The sequence below is a fragment of the Hyla sarda genome, chromosome 13 (genome assembly GCF_029499605.1).
Source record: "Hyla sarda isolate aHylSar1 chromosome 13, aHylSar1.hap1, whole genome shotgun sequence".
Lineage (NCBI taxonomy): Eukaryota > Metazoa > Chordata > Amphibia > Anura > Hylidae > Hyla > Hyla sarda.
The window spans coordinates 36,721,335-36,743,423 of NC_079201.1; positions in this window are offsets into that span (position 1 = coordinate 36,721,335).

Sequence of the window (22,089 nt, forward strand, 5' to 3'; positions counted from 1 at the left end):
CTCGGCCGCTGCGACCCAAGAGGTCTCGGCCGCTTTTAAGAAGGAGAGGGGTTCCCGGCCACTTTTAAGAATGGTTGAACCCCTCCCCTTCTTAACAGGGGCCGAGACCTCTTGGTTTGCAGCGGTCTAGACGCCCTCACCATGAAGGAGAGGGGGTCTCGGCCGCCGTGACCAAAGTGGTCTCGGCCGCTTTTAAGAAGGGGAGGGGGTCTCGGCTGCTGCGACCCAAATGGTCTCGGACGCTTTTGAGAATGGTTGACCCCCTCCCCATCTCAACAGGGGCCGAGACCTCTTTGTTTGCAGCATTGGATACGCCCTCCCCATAAAGCGGGAGGGAATCTCGGCCGCTCCGACCCAAGAGGTCTCGGCCACTTTTAAGAAGGGGAGGGCGTCTCGGGCGCTGCGACCCAAGAGGTCTTGGCCACTTTTTAGATTGGGAGGGGGTCTCGGCCTCTTTTATAACAGGGGCTAAGACCTCTTGGTTTGCAGCCGTGGAGACGCCCTGCCCATGAAGCGGGAGAGGGTCTCGGCTGCTCCGACCCAAGAGGTCTCGCCCACTTTTAAGTAGGGGAGAGGGTCTCGGCCGCTGCGACCCAAAAGGTCTCGGCCGCTTTTAAGAATGGTTGACCCCCTCCCCTTCTTATCAGGGGCCGAGACCTCTTGGTTTGCAGCGGTGGAGACGCCCTCCCCAAGAAGGGGAGGGGGTCTCGGCTTCTCCGACCCAAGAGGTCTCGGCCACTTTTAAGAAGGGGAGGGGGTCTCGGCCTCGGCCTCTGCGACCCAAGAGGTCTCGGCCGCTTTTAAGTAGGGGAGGGTTACTCGGCCGCTGCGACCCATGAGGTCTCGGCCGCTTTTACGAAGGGTGGGTTAGCCCAAGGTGAGGATGGGGGGTGGGCTCCCTCGATGTGCCTTCACCTTGACGTGGTGAGGGAGCTTGTGTGCCTTGGTGATCCAATGAGCTAAGCTGGCGGGAGTAATGCTCCTGGAGGGGTCACCCGTGCCGGACAGGTCAAAGGGGAGAGGCCAGACTAAGCAAGGCACCTGGAAAAATGGGCTGGTTATGTACGTCAGGGTAATTTCTCACTTGACAGACAGCAGAGATACATACTAGTGAGGTCTCCTCAACCAGATCAGATTCCTTCATTCATTTTGCAGAGGCCTTTTCAAAAAGTGAATGAAAGAGGTGATCCGATTGGTTTCTATAGACAACTCAGCAACTTTTCCTCTGAACGGGTTTTGATAAATCTCCCCCAGAGATGGCTCCTTTACTCTATTTGCGTAATTCCCAGTGGAGTACATTTATCAAAGTCAGTGTAGGTGCACTGATGTTATACACAGGATTAGTTGGTGTAGTTGGAGTGGACATGCACCAGATTAACTAAATGTTGCAGGGCATGTGTCAGATATGGTGCTAGTACACACTTTTTTTTTGAAATTTCACTTCAGAACATCGCTTTCATTCTCTGTGACTGTTCTGAGATTTTTTACCTGTTCTGCACCAAAAAAAAGGCTCTAAACCTGTTGATAAATTCCCCCAATGACTTTTATAGGTGTTGCCTAAACAGTGTAGTACTGTGGGGGACATGTATCAATATTGGTGTAGGTAGACGTTTTTTGTTGATCATTTTGGTTGGTCTAAATTTGGTGCAACAGCACCAAATTTACCATACTTGTGCAAAGTTCTAAATTTCCACACAGTTCTTGTTACGCCGAGCGCTCCGGGTCCCCGCTCCTCCCCGGAGTGCTCGCAGCGTTTACCTGCTCGCTATCGGGTGGAACGACCTGGGGGCTACCTGCCGCAGCAAGTCCATCCCGCTTTGCGGCGGGCTCTGGTGAATACCAGTAACCCCTTAGACTCCGTTCCCCTGGTACGGCCCACGTCATCACCCCACTGACACAGAGGATCCACCACCAGTATCCTCTCAGTACTCGGATCCTGACAGTTCTATTTGTACACCTGATATACACCTCACAGAAAAAGTGGACACAGGGATTTTGCTCTATTGCTTTGAGGCTCGGATTCCATTGATGTTTTATGTCCACTAGCAAAAACACCAGAAAAACAATCACAGCTTTTTCCTTCGTTTTTTCTAGCATTTTTGCTGGCGTGTGGAAACAGTCATTTACACTTGCTTTTACTTATCAATCTGATTCCGAGATTGTTTTTTCGTGACATATTCTACTTTAACATAGTGGTAAAATTTTGTGGTAACTTACATCCTTTATTGGTGAAAAATCACCAAATTTTATGAAAAAATTGAAAATTTAGCATTTTTCTAACTTTGAAGCTCTCTGCTTGTAAGGAAAATGGATATTCCAAATATTTTTTTTTTTGGATTCACATATGCAATATGTCTACTTTATATTTTTATCATAAAATTGACGTGTTTTTACTTTTGGAAGACACCAGAGGGCTTCAAAGTTCAGCAGCAATTTTAAAATTTTTCACAAAATTTTCAAACTCGCTATTTTTCATGAACCAGTTCAGGTTTGAAGTGGATTTGAAGGGTCTTCATATTAGAAATACCCCATAAATGACCCCATTACAAAAACTGCAGCCCCCAAAGTATTCAAAATGACATTCAGTAAGTGTTTTAACCCTTTAGGTTTTTCACAGGAAAAGCAGCAAAGTGAAGGAGAAAATTCAAAATCTTCATTTTTTACACTTGCATGTTCTTGTAGACCCAATTTTTGAATTTTTACAAGGGGTAAAAGGATAAAATTTATACTTGATTTTGTAGCCCAATTTCTCTCGAGTAAGCACATACCTCATATGTCTATGTAAATTGTTCGGCGGGCGCAGTAGAGGGCTCAGAAGCGAAGGAGCGACAAGGGGATTTTGGAGAGTACGTTTTTCTGAAATGGTTTTTGGGGGGCATGTTGCATTTAGGAAGCCCCTATGGTGCCAAAACAGCAAAAAAAAAAACACATGGCATACCATTTTGGAAACTAGACCCCTTGAGGAACGTAACAATGATTTAAGTGAGCCTTAATACCCCACAGGTGTTTCATGACTTTTGCATATGTAAAAAAAAATGTTTTCGCTAAAATGTGTGTTTCCCCCCAAATTTCACATTTTTGCAAGGGTTAATAGCAGAAAATACCCCCCAAAATGTGTAACCCCATCTCTTCTGAGTATGGAGGTACCCCATAAGTTGACCTGAAGTGCACTACGGGCGAACTACAATGCTCAGAAGAGAAGGAGTCATATTTGGCTTTTTGAGAGCAAATTTTGCTCGGGGGGCATGTCGCATTTAGGAAGCCCCTATGGTGCCAGGACAGCAAAAAAAAAAAAAACACATGGCATACCATTTTGGAAACTAGACCCCTTGAGGAACGTAACAAGAGATAAAGTGAACCTTAATACCCCACAGGTGTTTCACGACTTTTGCATATGTAAAAAAAAAAAAAAATTTTTTTACACTAAAATGCTTGTTTTCCCCCAAATTTTACATTTTTACAAGGGATAATAGCAGAAAATACCCCCCCAAAATTTGTAACCCCATCTCTTCTGAGTATGGAAATACCCCATAAGTGGACGTGAAGTGCACTGGGGGCGAACTACAATGCTCAGAAGAGAAGGGGCATCATTGAGCTTTTGGAGAGAGAATTTGGCCATGTGCATTTCCAAAGCCCCCCGTGGTGCCAGAACAGTGGACCCCCCCACATGTGACCCCATTTTTAAAACTACACCCCTCACGGAAGGTAATAAGGGGTGCAGGGAGAATTTACACCCCACTGGCATTTGACGGATCTTTGGAACAGTGGGCTGTGCAAATAAAAAATGTTATTTTTCATTTTCACAGACCCCTGTTTCAAAGATCTGTCAGACACCTGTGGGGTGTAAATGCTCACTGTACCCCTTATTACATTCCGTGAGGGGTATAGTTTCCAAAATGGGGTCACATGTGGGTATTTATTGTTTTGCACTTATGTCAGAACCGCTGTAAAATCAGCCACCCCTGTACAAATCACCAATTTAGACCTCAAATTTACATGGTGCACTCTCCCTTCTGAGCCTTGTTGTGCATCCCCAAAACACTTTGCGCCCACATATGGGGTATCTTCGTACTCAGGAAAAATTGCATTACATATTTTGGAGGCTTTTTTTCTTTTACCGCTTTTGAAATTTTAAAGTATGGGGCAACACCAGTATGTTAGTGTACAAAAATGTTTTTTTTTTACACTAACATGCTGTTGTAGACCCCAACTTTACCTTTTCATAAGGGGTAAAAGGAGAAAAAGCCCCCTAAAATTTGTTAGGCAATTTCTCCCGAGTATGGCGATACCCCATATGTGGCCCTAAACTGTTGCCTTGAAAGACGACAGGGCTCCAAAGTGAGAGCGCCATGCGCATTTGAGGCCTAAATTAGGGATTTGCATAGGGGTGGACATAGGGGTATTCTACACCAGTGATTCCCAAACAGGGTGTCTCCAGCTGTTGCTAAACTCCCAGCATGCTTGGACAGTCAATGGCTGTCCGGAAATGCTGGGAGTTTTTGTTTTGCAACAGCTGGAGGCTCCGTTTTGGAAACACTGCTGTAGGATACGTTTTTCATTTTTATTGGGGGGGAAGGGGGGGTGTACGTGTGTATATGTATTGTTTTACTCTTTATTTTATGTTAGTGTAGTGTAGTGTTTTTAGTAAACATGTGCAATTCGGTTCGGCACGAATGTCTAAATTAACGAATTTTACCGTTTTCGTGCATTCGGACCGATCCGAATGCACGAAAACATATTTTGAACATTCCCGAATAGCCACGATAATACGAATAGCAAAGTAACGAATACATTCGTTATTTCCCGACAATAATGCTGTAAATAACGAATGTATTCGTTATCCGTAAACGAACGAATATAGATAGTTTGATTTTTCGGATACATTCGGTATTCAGGTACATTCGGTAAATCTTTTTATTCTTTTTTTGGACTTTAGCGATCCTAAAAAATTATGGAGATACCTTTTTTATAAAAATTTCGTAGGGTATCATAAAATAATCATAATAAAAAAGATACAGTGGTGATGGAAAAAATTGTATCTAATGAAATGTATCATTTTTATTATGAAATGTTTATTCATTTTTAAACAGGGATCAATTTATGTGAGCGGGTAAAGCACTAAAAATGTAGCCGACAATAATGAAAATGTAGTGTGTGCGTGTTTTTCACTTTTTTTAAAAACATTTTTTAGGTAGTACTACTACTCCCAGCATGGAACACACTCTTCCATGATGGGAGTAGTAGTTACCTGTACTAATTGACAGATTGCAGGGGTCCCTTGCGATCCTCTTGTATAATGTATAGATGCGCCGGCTGCTCTTCTATGGTCCCCTGCACTCATGTATATGTACACATATTCATATTTCCCGCAGAGCTGTGATTGGCCAGATGGTTCCAGCCAATCACAGCTCTCTGTGAGAAATAGGAATATGTGTATATATACGGCCGTGCAGGGGACCATAGAAGAGCGGCCGCCGCATCCATACATTATACTGGAGGATCGCAGCGGGCGTCAGGAGTGATACCTGCAGTGATCTTTCCTTTACTACAAGTACTAATACTCCCAACATGGAGCACACTCTGCTCCATGCTGGGAACTGTAGTACCTGTATTAATAGACAGATTGCAGCGGGTGTCAGAAGTTACACTCGCTGCCATATGTCTATTAATGCAGGTACTACATCTCCTAGTATGGAGCAGAGTGTGCTCCATGTTGGGAGTATTAGTACCTGCAGTAAGGGACAGATCCCAGGGATGTCACTCCTCCTGACACCCGCTGCGATCGTCCTTATGTGAATGTCGGGATCAGCTGTTCTCAGGGCTACAGAGCCAGGAGAACAGCTGACGCTGAGCCGTAGGTATACATCGTATATCTACTGCCCAGCAAGAACTTACAGTGAGCCTGCAATGTGTATACAGTATACACATTGCTGGCTCACTTAACCCCTTGCTGAGCTGTGCGCTATGCGCAAGCCCAGCAAGGGAAGAGTTAACTTACACTGCTGGACAGTGTAGGTTAACCCTTTGGGCGGTATACACTATATACAGCTATCTATAGATAGCTATATACAGTGTATACAGAAGACGAAGTCCAGCTTACTTCCCTCGAGTCCCGGGCGGGGTTCGTGTAGCTCCGCCCCCTAGTGATGACGTCATTAGGGGCGGAGCTACAGAAGGGAACAAGGCTAATTAATCTGAAGCTCTGTTCACATTGTACGTTTTGTATAATGTGAACAGACCCTTCTGGCAGTGTCTACCCTGACAGGGAGACTCCAGCTGTTGCTAAACTACAACTCCCAGCATGCCCAGACAGCCAAAGGCTGTCTGGGCATGCTGGGAGTTATAGTTTTGCACCAATTGGTGGCTCCCTGTTTGGGTAGACATTGCATCATGGGTGCTCTCCCCAGCGGACAGCGCCAAAAATGTCATAACCAATTTTTTGTGTTTTTTTCTTCTCGTTTCAGATCCGTGTATGCAGAGGATTACTGCGGATTCGATGGATTACGGCGGATTATTTATTTTTTCCTTTAATAAAATGGTTAACGAGGGCTGTGGGGGAGTGTTTTTTTAAATAAAATAATTTTTCCAATGTGTTGTGTTTTTTTTTTTTTTTATTGAATTTTCAAGGTTAGTAGCGGACGCTGTCTTATTGACGGAATCCATTACTAGGCCAGGGCTTAGTGCTAGCCCCAAAAACAGCTAGCGCTAACCCCCAATTATTACCCCGGTACCCACTGCCACAGGGGTGCCGGGAAGAGCCGGTACCAACAGGCCCGGAGCGTCAAAATGGCGCTCCTGGGCCTAGGCGGTAACAGGCTGGCGTTATTTAGGCTGGGGAGGGCCAGTAACAATGGTCCTCGCCCACCCTGGTAACGTCAGGCTGTTGCTGTTTGGTTGGTATCTGGCTTAGAATGAAAATACGGGGAACCCTATGCGTTTTTTTTTTTATTTAAATTTAAAAAAAAACGCATAGGGTTCCCCGTATTTTCATTCTCAGCACAATACCAACCAAACAGCAACAGCCTGACGTTACCAGGGTGGGTGAGGACCATTGTTACTGGCCCTCCCCAGCCTAAATAAAGCCAGCCTGTTACCGCCTAGGTCCAGGAGCGCCATTTTTGACGCTCCGGGCCTGTTGGTACCGGCTCTTCCCGGCACCCCTGTGGCGGTGGGTACCGGGGTAATAATTGGGGGTTAGCGCTAGCTGTTTTTGGGGCTAGCACTAAGCCCTGGCCTAGTAATGGATTCCGTCAATAAGACAGCTTCCGCTACTAACCCTGAAAATTTAATAAAAATAAAAAAAAACACAACACATTGGAAAAATTATTTTATTTAAAAAAACACTCCCCCACAGCCCTCGTTAACCATTTTATTAAAGGGAAAAAAAATAATCCGCCGTAATCCATCGAATCCGCAGTAATCCTCTGCATACACGGATCTGAAACGAGAAGAAAAAAAAACACAAAAAATTGGTTATGACATTTTTGGCGCTGTCCGCTGGGGAGAGCACCCATGATGCAATGTCTACCCAAACAGGGAGCCACCAATTGGTGCAAAACTACAACTCCCAGCATGCCCAGACAGCCTTTGGCTGTCTGGGCATGCTGGGAGTTGTAGTTTAGCAACAGCTGGAGTCTCCCTGTCTGGGTAGACACTGCCAGAAGGGTCTGTTCACATTATACAAAACGTACAATGTGAATAGAGCTTCAGATAAACTAGCCTTGTTCCCTTCTGTAGCTCCGCCCCCTAATGACGTCATCACTAGGGGGCGGAGCTACACGAACCCGGCCCGGGACTCGAGGGAAGTAAGCTGGACTTCGTCTTCTGTATACACTGTATACAGCTATCTATAGATAGCTGTATATAGTGTATACCGCCCAAAGGGTTAACCTACACTGTCCAGCAGTGTAAGTTAACTCTTGCCTTGCTGGGCTTGCGCATAGCGCACAGCTCAGCAAGGGGTTAAGTGAGCCAGCAATGTGTATACTGTATACACATTGCAAGCTCACTGTAAGTTCTTGCTGGGCAGTAGATATATGATGTATACCTACGGCTCAGCGTCAGCTGTTCTCCCGGCTCTGTAGCCCTGAGAACAGCTGATCCCGACATTCACATCAGGAGGATCGCAGGGGGTGTCAGGAGGAGTGACATCCCTGGGATCTGTCCCTTACTGCAGGTACTAACACTCCCAACATGGAGCACACTCTGCTCCATGCTGGGAGCTGTAGTACCTGCATTAATAGACATATGGCAGCGAGTGTAACTTCTGACACCCGCTGCGATCTGTCTATTAATACAGGTACTACAGTTCCCAGCATGGAGCAGAGTGTGCTCCATGTTGGGAGTATTAGTACTTGTAGTAAAGGAATGATCACTGCAGGTATCACTCCTGACACCCGCTGCGATCCTCCAGTATAATGTATGAATGCGGCGGCCGCTCTTCTATGGTCCCCTGCATGGCCGTATATATACACATATTCCTATTTCTCACAGAGAGCTGTTATTGGCTGGAACCATCTGGCCAATCACAGCTCTGTGGGAAATATGAATATGTGTACATATACATGAGTGCAGGGGACCATAGAAGAGCAGCCGGCGCATCTATACATTATACAAGAGGATCGCAAGGGACCCCTGCAATCTGTCAATTAGTACAGGTAACTACTACTCCCATCATGGAAGAGTGTGTTCCATGCTGGGAGTAGTAGAACTACCTAAAAAATGTTTAAAAAAAAAGTGAAAAACACGCACACACTACATTTTCATTATTGTCGGCTACATTTTTAGTGCTTTACCCGCTCACATAAATTGATCCCTGTTTAAAAATGAATAAACATTTCATAATAAAAAAGATACATTTCGTTAGATACAATTTTTTTCATCACCACTGTATCTTTTTTATTATGATTTTTTTATGATACCCTGCGAAATTTTAATAAAAAAGGTATCTCCACTATTTATTAGGATCGCTAAAGTCCAAAAAAACTAAAAAGATTTACCGAATGTACCCGAATACCGAATGTATCCGAAAAAAACAACACGAATACCCGAATACCGAATGTATCCGAAAAATCTAAACCGAAAATATTGCCGAACCGAAATTTTTTTCCAAAACGAAAAAACGAAACGAAATTAAACGAAAATTTTCTAGTGCACAAGTCTAGTTTTCAGGTTACATTCACACTGACGGCGGTTTACACTGAGTTTCCCGCTAGGAGTTTGAGCTGCGGCTGCAGCTCAAACTTGAAGCAGGGAACTCACTGTAATCCGCCGCCTGTGTGAATGTAACCTGTACATTCACATGGGAGGGTTGCAAAACTACAACTCCCAGCATGCACTGACAGAACGTGCATGCTGGGAGTTGTAGTTTTGCAACAGCTGGAGGCACACTGGTTGAAAAATACTGACATAGGTAATAGAACCTATTACCTAACTCGGTATTTCCCAACCAGTGTGCCTCCAGCTGTTGCAGAACAACAACTCTCAGCATGTACTGATTGCCAAAGGGAATGCTGGGAGATGTAGTTATGCAACAGCTGGAGGCACGCAAGTACAACTCCCAGCATGCCGAGACAGCCATTTTCTGTTCCTGAATGCTGGGAGTTGTAGTTTTGCAAGATTTAGAGGGGTTCAGGCTGGAGATCACTGACAGTGGTCTCTAGACTGTGGCCCTCCAGATGTTGCAAAACTACAAATCTCAGCATGCTAAGACAGCAAACTGCTGTCTGGGCATGCTGGGCGTTGTAGTTTTGTGACATCTGGAGGGCTACAGCTTAGAGACCACTGTCAGTGATCTCTAGCCTGAACCCCTCTAAACCTTGCAAAACTACAACTCCCAGCATGCCAACACAGCAAACAGCTGTCAAGGCATGGTGGGAGTTGTAGTTTTGAAACATCTGGAGGGCCACAGTTTAGAGACCACTCTCCAAACTGTCGCCCTGCAGATGTTGTTAGGCAACAGACTCCCGGACACGCGGCGCCATACTCACCTCCACCGCCGCCATGATCACAGCCGCCGCCGTCATCTGGAGCTCCGCCGCCGGGTAAGTGACCGCCGCTGCCGCTACTACACGGTTCCCCCCGCTGTGCCCGGACACCGATGGGTTGGCATAGCGGGGGGAACCGAACTTTAACCCCCCCGCCGCCAGTCTGCTATTGGTCGGTCGCTCCGCCGATCAATAGCAGGGATAGGAGGGGTGGCAACCCTGCCACCTCACTCCTATCTCTTCAAGGGGGATCGAGGGTGTCTTGGACACCCTCGATCCCCCTTATTTTATTGCGGCGCCGCCGTTGGTGGGCAGGGGGAGAGCGCTCCCCTGCAAACACCATAGATGCCATGATCAGAACTGATCACGGCATCTATGGGGTTAATGCTGCCGGGATGGGCGCCCCGGCAGCTGCGGTGGGACTCCGGCTGTGATTGACAGCTGAGTCCCACCCGCGATCTCCTGCGCTGCCCGCGGCAGAGCAGGAGATCACTTGGACGTATGCATACGTCCATTTGCGCGAACGTGTAGTTCGCCTGGACGTATGCATACGTCCAATAGCGGGAAGGGGTTAATAACTTTTTTTTCAATGTGTCATGTTTTTTATCCTTTTCCTGCTAAGTAGTGAAAGCTGTCTTATAGACGGAATCCATTACTAAGCCGGGGCTTAGTGTTAGCCACAAACCAGCTAGTGCTAACCCCCAATTATTCCCCCGGTACCTACCGCCCCAGGGGGGGCCAGGACCAACAGGCTCAGCGCGTCAACAATGGCTCTCCTGGGCCTAGGCGGTAACAGGCTGGCATTATTTAGGCTAGGGAGTAACAATGGTCCTCGCCCACCCTGGTAATGCCAGGCTGTTGCTGCTTGGTTGGGATCTGTCTGATACTGAAAATATGGGGAACCACACACATTTTTTAAATTTATTTATAGGATTCCCCATATTTTCAGTATCAGCCAGATACCAACCAAGCAGCAACAGCCTGACATTACCTGGGTGGGTAAGGAGCATTGTTTCTGACCCTCCCCAGCCTAAATAACACCAGACTGTTTCCATCTAGGCCCAGGAGCGCCATATTTGATGCTCCAGGCCTGTTGGTACCGGCTATTTGGGGGTTAGCGCTAGCTGTTTTTGGTGCTAACGCTAAGCCCCGGCTTAGTAATGGATTCTGTCTACAAGAGGGCTTCCACTACTAAGCCTGAAAATTAAATTTCAAAAAAGACGACACATTGAAAAAAAAATGTATTTAAAAAAAACTCCCCCACAGCCCTCGTTAACCCTATTATTGACATATAAAAAAATCGGCAAAGTCCATCCAATCTGATGTAGTCCTCCGCATTCAAGTATCTGAAATTAGAAAAAAGAAACACAAAAAATGGTTTAGTACCCCTGGGGAGAGCACACAAAATGCAGTTTGTTTCTAAACTCCAATTGTTGCTAAACTACAACTCCCATCATGGGGGCTGTAATTAAACAACAGCTGGAGTCTCCCTGTTTGGGAACACACTGCCAGAAAGGCTCTGTTCCCATTATGCAAAATGCATAATGAGAACAGAGCCATACTTACCACCCTGGCTTCAGGCCTGGACTGTGTAACTCCACCCCCTAATAATGTCATCACCAGGAAGGGGAGTAGTAAAGGTCACAGGGGGTCTCAGGAGCGAGACCCAGTGCAATCTATCCCTCTGACGTTCTGTCCCTTGGACTACTACTCCCATCATAGGCAGACTCCGTCCATGATGGGAGTTATAGTCCAGGGGCTGAGGTGCAGATCGCAGCAGGTCATTCTCCAGAGACCCGCTGCGATCTGCATTTATTAACTTAAAAAGCTGGCAGTATAAGCTGCTTCACTGCGCTGCCGCCGACTCCTGTATACACTGTCATAATTCATAATCCCAACTGCCGGAACACGGGAGCTCTGATTGATGAATAGCTATAGTCTCTGGAGAATGACCTGCTGCGATCTGCACCTCAGCCCCTGGACTATAACTGCCATCATGGATGGAGTCTGTCCATGATGGGAGTAGTAGTCCTAACAGTCCCAATAGGGTCCCGCAGCCGGGGGATGTGCAAGAGCCATCCCTCAGCACTGCGGTAATACTACAACTACTCCACTGATGGGAGTAGTTGTAGTATTGCAGTGCCGACGGCTGGCTCCTGCATTGTCCAGCATCCAACACTTTTCTAAGTGTCCTTGCTACCACTCGTAGATTTTCGCAAAAAAAAAAATCCACATTTACTTACCAGTCCACTGGATAAAGTAGTGTATGGTACACAAAACAGGTGACAAGTTTAGAAAATCATCAACCAAAAAAAAACGCAGCACAAATGTAAAAAAAAGCGCAATTGCGCAAAATTTGTAGACGTGAAAAGGAGTCTAACGGCAATGATACATGTCCCCCTGTGAGCTGTGCTGTTTATGTAACCCAGGGAGTTATGCCACCCTGCTAACACAACTCCAATCCATTCTGGCATGCACAAAGTAACATGCAGTGATGGATGTGACACAAAATGATATTTTTTGCAGGTTCCGTTCTTGCATCTGTTTTTTTAAACAAATGCAGGATGGAGCCTGCAGCGCTTTTTTATTTTTATTTACTTAGTATCACTTGTCCACAGGCTATAATGGGAAACGTCCCTTCCCCAAAATTAACAATTTTTGTAATCTGGTAGTGACAGGAAGGCTGGGATTGTCCAGCCCTTAAAAGTGAAGCCAATCCACATGTCGGCAGAAAAAACTCCACTTTCTTTGATCCTTCTCCTTCCAAAAAATTATGGTTCCTTGGAACGAACTTTGAATTCATTGCATAGTAGGAGAAATGATGATGATGACGGCTGCCGTGTCTCAGATTCTTGCGGACAGTCTGTATAGGGAAAGTCATCAGTACTATGTAACTCTCACCAGGTTCTGATGATCCAGATGGAAAAAGCTGGATCAGGAAAAGATCAATACAGACTTCTCCATACAGACTGTCAGGGAGAACCTGAGACATGGCTGCCGAGCTGTCATCATCATCGTCACCATCAAGAACAAGTACAGTCAAGAAATGGGGACCCCCTGGGAGTTGAAAGGACAAATGGATGGAACCGCTGCCTACATGTGGTCCTTAATTTTGAGCCTTGTGCTTTGTTAATGTACATAACAGGCAACTGCCGGCGGTTTTGCGTCACAATCAACTCTTCTTCCGGCCGGAAGAAGCGTTGATTGTAACGCAAAACCGCCGGCAGTTGCCTGTTTTTCTGAGCGCTGTCAGCCTAGGCTGAGAATCCCACGTCACCGAGGTGGTCCCAACTTGGAGGCCGCGAGACCCGTACTGGACGGTGAGTGCAGGCTATGTTTCTTGTAAATGTTATTTAGATTCTTATACCTGGCTACCTGTCCTAGCACCGCCATGAGTCAGAACAGAGGCTCCTCCAGCTGCTCCGTTGGTTTTAATGAATGGGTGAAGAAAATACCTGCTAGTGCCGCCACTTACTACTATTTATCGAAGCTTTGTTAATGTACAGATATAGGCTGTAGGGGTAAATTCAAGACATGTTTCCCATTGAAATATATGGGCCCATTGTGGTCTTTGGGAGGAGGTGATGTCTTGTGCTGAAGCCAAACATGTGAATGTAGGGCAGTGATGTGTATGGGAGACTGATGTATTATTTCAAATTTCCCAGGGGAACCTACAGTTTAACTATGTGGTCAGTTCTTTAACCTATTGGGGACCAAGGGTGTACAGGGGGTTGGGGGGGTCTAACCGGCAGCTGTGAAGAGTGGAGGAAACTGTGGGCTACAGTGAAGATCATCTTTGGTGGTTGATTTTCGCTGTGGCCTGCTAGAATTCAAAAAAACTACAACTCCCTCACCCTTTGGCTGTCTGGGCATGCTGGGAGTTGTAGTTTTGCAACATCTGAAGGGCCACAGATTGGAGACCACTGTGCAGTGGGCTCCAAACTGTGGTCCTCCAGATTTGGCAAAACTACAACTCTCAGCATGCCCAGACAGTCCAGGCATGCTGGGAGTTGTAGTTCTGTAACATGTGGCCCTTCAGATGTTGTCAAACTACAACTCCCAGCATGCCTGGACAGGCTGGGCATGCTTGGAGTTGTAGTTTTGAAACATCTTGAGGTCCACAGTTTAGAGAACACTACACAGTGGTCTCCAAACTGTTCTCCTCCAGTTGTTGCATAACTACAACTTCCAGCATGCCTTTCGGCTGTCAATGCATGCCGGGAGTTGTAGTTTTGCAATAGCTAGAGGCACACTGGTTGGGAAACACTGAGTTAGGGTCTATTTCCAAACTCTGTGTTTTTCCACCAGCGTGCCTACAGCTTTGTTCAAAACTACAACTCTCAGCATGCATGTCTGTCAGTGCATGCTGGGAGTTGTAGTTTTGTAACAGATGGAAGTTTGCACCCTTGCCCATGTGAATGTACAGCTGGAGGCACCCTGTAAGGGAAACACTGCCATAGGGTATTTTTGGTGGCAATGAGGTGTTTCCTAATTTCCTATAATTGAGTTATAAAATTTGGGGGGCTTTTTCTCCTTTTACTCTTTGTAAAAAATGGAAAAAATGGGGCTACATGAACATGTTAGTGTAAGAAAAATTTAGATTTTGAGTTCTTTCCTCCGCTGCTATTCCTGTGAAACACCTAAAGGGTTAACAAACTTTACAAACGTCATTGAGAATACTTTAAGGGGTACAGTTTTAACAATGGGGTCAATTATTGGGGATCTCTAACATAAAGACCCTCAAATTCACTTCAAAACTGAACTGGTCCCTGAAAAATTCAGATTTTGAAATTTTCATGAAAAATTTGAAAATTGCTGCTATATTTTGAAGCCCTGTAATGTCTTCAAAATGTAAAAACATGTCAACTTTATGATGCCAACATAAAGTAGACATATTGTATATGTATTGTATATGTGAATCAATATATAATTTATTTGGCATGTCCATTTTCATTACAAGTAGAGAGAATAGAGTTTGAAAGTAAAAAAAAAATGCTAAATTTTCAAAATTATCTTGACATTTTTGAATTTTTCACCAAGAAGTGATGCAAGTATTGATGAAAATTTACCACTAACATAAAGTAGAATACCACTAACATAAAGTCATGAAAAAACTATCTCAGAAACAAATGCATCCCAGAGTTATTAATGCATAAACTGACACAGGTCAGATTTGCAAAAAATTGCCTGGTCCTTGAGGTCAAAAGGGGCTTGGTCCTCAAGGCTTTAATTGTGATTGACATCAAAACACAATGTGAACCGAGTCTTAGTAATAACATACTTGGCAATTTTGGACCTGGATACATTTGTGGAGGATATATTTATTACACATTCATTTTAAATTATAGTTTATAATCGATATCTGGGAAAGGGTGGTGTGGCAGTGTGGCAAGGAAAGGGTGTATTTCCCATGCTAACTCTGGAGAATCCACCTGTGGCCTGATTAATGAGGTATCAGGAAGGGGAAGTGTGTTTAAAAGGAAAGGAAACAGAATAGTTGGGGCTCACCCTGGGAAACAGCATGTCGCTGTAGGAGGAGTCACTCGGGACATGTTGAGGAAGCACACAGCTGGAATCTGTGAGTGGCCCCAAGTGACAGTGTGAACTGTAAGTAAAACAGGTTGCAGGGGCACATGTTTTATGCTGGCTGAGGGTAGCTCACCAGTTAGTAGTCAGGGCATGCTTACATGTGTAGTTAGTGACCAGACGTTCTAGGACTTTGGTTTGTTCCTGAGTTATGTTTTGTTTTACCTGCAACCTGTGTAAATAAAGCTGGCGAGGTGCCAGACTTGTATGCAGAATGGTTGTCTGGCATGTTATTGTGAGGATGTGTGTCCCGTGGCAAGTGACCAGGACGATCCCAGAGCTAATCCCCCTAGATGGAATGTCACAGTGGTTGATCCAGGGATTCATTCTGATTGCCACATTTGGAGTCAGGAAGGAGTTTTTGTCCCCAAAATGAGGAAAAATGACTTCTAGCTCATGTTTTTTTTCCCCTTCCTCTGGATATAGTGGCGAATGTCTCAATTTTAACATCAGTGTTGAGGGATGGCTAATGTCATTGTATACATCTACCACAGTAGTGCACCTAAATTCTTTTATTGTATTATTCTAATTGTTACACATCCACACCCGTTATCTCGTGTAGGATGCCATTGTGGCACTTGTAGTCTGTTGCAGGCATCCCCCATTGTATGCATTTTTATGCTGGGGATTGCCCTTAGCAACAGACCACAAGGGCAGGATTTGCTCCCCCAGTATATATGGACAACTGCATTTGGGGTTGAGCACCTCCTACCATTTGAGACCACATCTTTGTTGGTGTTTAAATCTTCCTCTGGATCAACAAGACAGGATAATAGGCAAAACGAGATGGAACATAAGTTTTTTTTTTTTTTTATAAACTATTATTATAAAAAGGAAGGGCACAGAGTGGGTCAGGACTAGGAGAGTGGGATGATGTGTATACAGGGGAGTAGCCCATGGTGAGCTTTTAGGAAAGGGGGGGGGGCTCCCTCGTTGTGCCTTCATCTTGACGTGGTGAGGGAGCTTGTGTGCCTTGGTGAACCAATGATCTAAGCTGGAAGCAAGGCTCCTGGAGGGGGTCACCCGTGCAAGACCGGTCAAAGGGGAGAGGCCAGACTAAGCAAGGCACCCAGAAGAATGGGCTGTAATATGCGTAAGTGTAATTTCCCAATTGATAGACAGCGGAAATACATACAAGCTTTTCTGTAAACAAGCTGTAGAAGATTCTGAGCATTGAAACACTGCAATGGGAGACGTATGATGGCAGGTAAGCTGCAGATCATGGAGGAAAAGTAATGGAACAATAGGATTACATGTCCTGAGCATCAGTGAACTGAAATGGAATGGCATCAGACACTTTATGGCCATGTTTAGACGGCAGAATTTCTGAAGTTCTGCACAAATTCCGTACCACAAGGGTTGCTTAAAAGAATTACGGAATTCCGCCCAAAATGTCAGCATTAGTCTGTGTTCTCAGAATATAAGTCTTATAATTTTTCAGAATATACGCTGTGTGAATGGGACCTTGGAATACCATTGAAGTGAATGTACAGTCATTTTTGGTGGAATTCTTCAGAGAGGTGTGTGTCTCTCAGTATATCCAGCATGCGGATAATGGCCGAAACTTAACACAAGAACGGCATATGAAATTGCCGCACTTAGGCTATGGTTCCACTTGTGTTAGTTTTTCTTTTTACATCTGAAAAAACACCTTAAAAACATAACATAGCATCTCTACTTACCTGCAAGAGCCGTATAGTATATAGGGGTGAATAGTGCACCGATATATACTATATAGGAGCTGGGAATCCTGTCACTATACTGACGGAACTCCCTGTTAATGGCGGGGAAGCGCTGTGCAGTACAGTACCCTACTGCATCTCATCTGCCATCATGGGATTGTCCATTTACACCATATTACCCCTCTATTGTCCCCTGAAGAACTGAGGGGGTGAAACGCATAGGGACTGCAGTCCCCCGGTCTTCCAGCAGTCTGATAAGTATCCCACTATTCTACCTGTGTATACTTATATCTGCTACCCTGTTTTTCTTTTGTGACTCTGTACCTGGATATGTGTGATACTGAACAGTAGGTCACATAGTGAGTCACTTGGTTGATATATACTCTGAGCTGTGAGTTATCTTGGTTGCATATGGCAACCATTTGCGGATCCGTTTATACTGGTTGATATATTGAGTAGAAAAGTGCCTAATAACATCACTTTTTTGAGCTATTCAAGTGTGGCTGTGACTCCCATTCGGGTTATTCATAACAACCAGGTATTCTGCTCTATCTTGGTTGCCTGTAGCAACCAATTGCAAATCCGTTTGCACTTGTTTATATATTGAGGAAGAGAAGTGTGGTACAACACTACCTTTGAGTTATTTAAATGTGGTTGTGATTCCTACACGAGTTGTCTATAGCAACTAGGTATTTCTCCTATCCATCTGGGTCTGTGCCTTCTCAAGACATAATTAATTCAACTTAAGGGCACCTTGATAAAAATATATATACTAGTATACAGCTCAGTTTGCAGGGATCTGCGAATGATATATATCCTGCTATAGCAACTGATCAGTGTTATTTTCAGGATCCATTAATCTCTTACCTGCTATATATTATATATATATATATATATATATATATATATATATATATATATATATATATATATATATAGTATACCTTATCACCTGTTACAACATCTTAGTGGGATACATACGTAGCATATCATCTATAGTGTATATGTAGGCTAGGGCATCCTCCCTGTCCAATCAAGTCAGACAGGGCGCCCCAGTGAGACAGAGAGCTACTTACCTTTTTGTCTTTAAAACAGGGTGTTCTAGGGATTAACAGGGTAGGTTCCGGAGCGGGGCCGCCCTTATCAGGGCGTTCACTCCGCCTAGGTTTAGGCCTAGAGTAGGGTGATCACCTAGGGTCAGGATAGCTATAGGGGCAATAGCAATACCTAGCCCGTGCTACCCCCAGGTCCCCCACCCCATTCCTTCCCTGCCCTCACACCCAACCTTTATTGTAGGACATCCTGTGTATATTTCATACATGTATATATATATACACACACACGATTCTACTGCTGGATCGGGGGATCCGTGCCTTTTTCTGTGAGTCTGCAAACAGCAACCTCATCTCAGTTGCGGTGCAGCAAAAAGTGGTCTGAAAGACCAAGGTGCATTTTTCCTTTTGTTCTCTCTGGTTGGATGTACGACATTTGGGTACAACACCAGAATTGTTACATATGTTTTTGATGGTCTATATATTTTATAGTGATACAATAAAAGTAAAGTTTAAATGTTTTCTGTGATTTACAGTAACAAACAGTAAAAACGGTCATCTGTAGAGATCTCTGCTTTTACTATAAGCACTTGCTAGGCTAAGCGCTATGCACCGGCCCAGCAAGGAAAGAGCAGTGCAGAGCAGTGCTGGTTAACTCTTTGGACTTATGCAGCATATTCAGCTTTCTATAGATTTATTTAGTTGGATATACTAAATACAGATGCTGACATCCACTTACTCCATACTGGCTTTTTTTTTTTTTTTAAATCAAATCTTTATTTTCATTTTCAAATATAACAATACAGCAGTATTCAACAAAATAATGGGTACAAACGATGGACATGCTATAGATCTACCGCAGTTGCGTTGAGCAGTTGTAAAGAACAAAAATGAATACATAAAACACATTACATAATTCAAAATTACATAACAGAAGCTCTGTGTCCCATAGAACGGGGTTACATTCTCAGGCGAAAACCTGCCCGCTTAAAGCTAGAATGAAGAAGTGTGAATTATAAAGGCACTAAACAATATTAAGAAAGGGGATATCTCATAAACTATATCCCAAGGGTTCCATTCCTATGGAACAAGGGTAAAACGTCCCTATAACATTCTGACAAACAAACAAATAAGCTCACATAAACAGAACACACAGACTAGACAACACGAGGGAAAGGGGTAAGGAAAGGAGGAGTAGAAGAGAAGTATAAAGGATTGGTTAGGTAAGACTGAGACGCAAGATAGCTCTAGAAATCAGTGGGTAAAGGTAGAGTAAGTAAGAAAAAGAAAAGATTGAAAAGAAAGAACTAAGGAAGGGTAGGTAAATAGAGAGCGATGAATAGAACAAATGAGTTGAGGACCTGCAAATGTGTCTAAAAGTGTCAAATACAGAAGAGTCAGACACATGGAGGGATATTTATCAAATCTGTGCAGAGGAAAAGCTGTCCAGTTGCCCATAGCAACCAATCAGATTGCTTCTTTTATTTTTACCAAGGCCTCTGCAAAGTGAAATAAGCGATCTGATTGGTTGCTGTGGGCAACTGAGCAAGTTTTCCTTTGCACAGGTTTTGATAAATCTCCCCCATGGTCCTCCTCCTCTAGATGACTATTGAGTCCCTGTAGGCCAGCCATAGTGACCACATTTTTCTAAACTCCAAAGTTCCTCCATACAACAAATTTAAGCTACTTTTTGTAACCATTGCCAAGCGTTGGGAGGGGTGGTCTGCATCCACAGCATGGGAATCAAGGCTTTGGCCACCGATAACAGATGTGCCAGAAGTGATCGCCTATGCATGTGACAGTTTGGGGTCGGCAATCCCAATAGTACCAGAGTTGCTGTAAGAGTAATTTTCTTACCCAAGATTTTGTTGATATGGAAGCTGACATCCCTCCAGTACTCCGCAATGTCTTTGCACTTCCACTAAATATGTGGAAGCGTACCAACCTGTATGCTTATGACATCTCCAGCACATTTTTTAGGTAGATAAGCCCCAGTGATATAACATCTCTGGTGTACGGTACCACCTTGATAATAATAATTTATAGTGCCCTTCTTGTAACTTGACACACCTAGAGAAACCATTAGAGTTTTGCATTATCTTTGCTTTGGATGTTGAAGTTAGCTGTTGTCTAGTCCATGAGTTCAGGAGTTATGTGACAAAAACAAGAATGATAGAATGCAGTCACTTAGACTGAGAATATGGAGTCGTTGGATAAAAAAGAATAGAGTCTCCTCTACCCAATTCCATAATTTCCCCCTTTGACATCATCATCTGAAAGAACTGGATCCTCCAGGTCAGGTGTATAGCAGGTCTTTCCTCAGGTACTATCCCAGACCGCGAGTTGTCCGAGGGAACCAAGTCTTCTTAAATTGGCTCCGTCCCCTGAGTAATGGACCGGCATCCTCACCAGGAAGAGTGTTTCAGGTGTGATGTCAATCTAGAAACAAAAGGAAAAGAGAAGAGACATGAGAACCTGGAAACAAATGCTGATCATTTTCTTCTACATCCTGGGAAATAGCATAAAATGTTTATGTTAACCCATTCATTTGAAGTAAACAATACTCAGTATTTACTGATTCTATATTTGCAGCGACTTATGCATATCATCAAAAGCTTTATAACTAAATAAGATAAAAGAATAACAACTGCGACTTGCAATATAAAGTGTAGGGCACCTCCTATCCATCCTCCAATACCGTTCAACCAGGTGGCTGGGTTCATTATGGAGAAAGTGTCTCCCCACCACTTATCTTTATTTTTGTCATTGTCTTTAGCGTACTGTTCCCTTAGTTTTTGTATGTTTTCAAGTTGGTGGTGCATCTGGATGGTACCTGTGGTGTCTATGTAGTGACAGCAAGTGGGGCCTATAATCTGACACACTCCCCCTTGAGCAGCTGTAAGGTAATTAAGAACTATTGTGTGCTGGTTAGTCACTATCATCAGCTGATTTTGTACAGACACAGAGGTGTTAGTGATTTTCAGAATGTCATATATTTGGTCGTCAAGGTAGTCGGTGGCCTCAACTAATTTGTCCCACATTTGCATCATCATGGAGTATACAAAGAGAGTGCTGAAGAGTTTATTGGCTGTTCCCATTTGAACTACGTGTGGTCTTCCATTTTCTCTTTCCTTGTTGTCCGCCACTCTCTGGTATAGCATGTGTCTTGGGACTGCTCTCATGTCAACATCTTTGTTGGGTATCACAAAAGTCGAGGGAGTGAGTCTGGCTAGGGAGCATGTACCATTAACCCCTACTGGCAACCACTTGTAGGCCCCCCTTCCGCATACCCAATATGTGTCTCTTGGGAGTTCCCAATATGAGGAATGTTGATTTATCAGTTTATTAACTATGTCAATCAGTCTTGAGGCGTTAGTCATGTAGCACCATCCGGGTTTCTGTCCTAATGTACCAGAGTAACCTACATCTGGGTTATTACATGTCGGGTCATAGGGCTGGTAATATGAGGATTCACTACATTTTTGATGTCCTGTCATGTTATGACACTCTTCTCCGGTACCTTGAGGAAAAAGTGTATTATTCAGCCAGTTTTTGTCATGTAAGCACCTCTCTATTTCACTAGGCTTAAATGTATCAATACTTACAGATTTTCTGCTAAAACTGACTTTTATCCCCTGTATGGATATTCGTCCTACGTCTAGTATTTGTGTGACTCCACATGCTACCCAGGAGCCCCCCTTAAAGGTCAGTATCTGCTGTGGTCCTTGTTCAAAACTGCTCAGGTTTCCCTGCCACCAGGGTTGCCCAATCCACCCCACTATT